The sequence below is a fragment of the Carassius carassius genome, unplaced genomic scaffold, assembly GCF_963082965.1.
Source record: "Carassius carassius unplaced genomic scaffold, fCarCar2.1 SCAFFOLD_61, whole genome shotgun sequence".
Lineage (NCBI taxonomy): Eukaryota > Metazoa > Chordata > Actinopteri > Cypriniformes > Cyprinidae > Carassius > Carassius carassius.
In genome coordinates this window covers 843254-845099 of record NW_026775074.1, presented here as the reverse complement: position 1 = coordinate 845099, position 1846 = coordinate 843254, and the positions used below count along the sequence as shown (strand labels likewise).

General features: G+C 47.9%; 2 non-coding genes across 2 annotated transcripts; both read left to right on the top strand.

Moving 5' to 3' along the window:
- The first annotated feature begins 563 nt into the window (after window positions 1–563).
- LOC132134714 (U2 spliceosomal RNA) lies at window positions 564–746 on the top strand. The gene has a single exon (XR_009429728.1). It is a non-coding gene; the product is annotated as a U2 spliceosomal RNA (small nuclear RNA).
- Window positions 747–1097: 351 nt separating this feature from the next.
- On the top strand, window positions 1098–1261 carry LOC132134744 (U1 spliceosomal RNA). The gene has a single exon (XR_009429739.1). It is a non-coding gene; the product is annotated as a U1 spliceosomal RNA (small nuclear RNA).
- The last annotated feature ends 585 nt before the right edge of the window (window positions 1262–1846 follow it).

The window sequence follows — 1846 nt, the reverse complement described above, 5'->3', positions numbered from 1 at the left end:
CGGGGAAGAAGAGACAATTGAGCACGCCTTGTGGTCATGTCCAGGAGCAGTGGCTTTATGGAAAGGAGTCAGTGGGTGGTGGAGTGAGTGGGGAGGACCACTGATACCCGGGACTTAGTGTTGTATGGAGTAGGGTTGGGAAATATAGAGAACGATCAGAGAAGAGTAGTATGGGTTACTATCTCAGAAGGGAAGCGTATCTTATGGGACTGGCGACTAAGGTGCCTGAGGAAGCAGTTGCCTGGTTTAGAACCTCAAAAGTTATTTTCAACACTTTTGGCTAGTTTGGTGAAAGAGGTAAATGGGTATAAGGCCGTTCATGGGGAGGAGGGGATGAGGGCTGTATGGGGGGGACTCCCTCGGGTAGGGGTGGGATAAAGTCTTTGGTGTTAAAAATTTAGTACTGGTTATGAGGTTCTGATTGTAATGTGTTGTATCTTCACTTTATGAAATGATTTTTGAGTTCAGAATGATTTTTGAGTTCTGTAGGCTTGGGACATGTATGTTCAGAAAATAGGTATGCTTTTGTTACAAGTGATTCATTTGTAAATTTGTATGAGTGTATGGATTTAATTAAAAAAAAAAAAAAAAAATCTGTTCTTATCAGTTTAATATCTGATACGTCCCCCATCCGGGGACTACATATTAAATGGATTTTTAGATCACGGAGCTGGAGCCGGGGCTTGCTCCGTCCACTCCAAGCATCGGCCTGGTATTGCAGTGTCTCCAGGAACGGTGTGCTTTCCCTTTTTGGGGATTGCCGTTTATTGTGTCGGATAGCAGAACAAGGAATGAGATCTGCCATGCTGTGGTGTATTGCGAACTTTTTTCCTGATGCGCCCTCCTGGGGTCTTGGACTCTTCCACGAACGATGCACCCACCTGAGGTCTTTCACAGACGAGGTGATGCATCGAATCAGGTGTGTTTGGTTAAAGAGAGTCATCTAAAACCGGCGTTGGGAAGCACCGGCCCATGAGCTTGGCAGTTTCCAGGCCAGTAACGGAAGGCACCCGTCCTTCCTTTCCTGGAGGGGGGCTAACCGTTGGTGTGGACGGTAGAGACGCAAATCGTTCCTCTGGCTGACCGCCTGGGCCTTCATACTTACCTGGCAGGGGAGACACCATGATCAAGAAGGCGGTTCACCCAGGGCGAGGCTTGCCCATTGCACTCCGGCCATGCTGACCCCTGCGAATTCCCCAAATGCGGGAATCTCGACTGCATAATTTATGGTAGTGGGGGACTGCGTTCGCGCTCTCCCCTGAAATTGTTGGTGAAACAAAGCAGAAGAGGTTTTTTCCAGGTTTTTTTTTTTTTTTGCGTTTCAGAATGGGGAGTTCTGTCACATGCGAGGTATGTGTTGTGCGCCTGTGAAACAAAGTCAGTTACGCTCTTGAAAAATCGGACCCTGGTGGGTGGTTCAGTTTGAATATAGCACAGACCTTACTTTGAAAGTCGATTGGACTGACTGCAGCCTAGCTGTAGCTGTCTCCATGTTGTTTGGTTGTCCTTTTTCAATTGGTATTAATTTTGTTGTCGCTTACAGCGCCACCGAGTGGCCTGTCGCAGCGCCCTTTTTCACCTTGATTCTGACTGAGCCCCTGCACAGGTGTGCCGATTTGGGTGAAGGGATCTCATTCCTTCCTGGAGTTATAGCCATTCGAGCCATCTCGGACACGCCACCTTAGCACGTTTTGAGGTCCCCTCGCCAAGGTGAATGGAAATTTCCAATTTTTGGGATGATTATTGACAGGCAGACTCCAGAGAAGCTTTCTGTGCTGCTTTGGGTGGGACTGGGCCAAATACCTGGCGCTAGGTTGCAAAAGAAGGTTTTCGACAAAATCCCAAA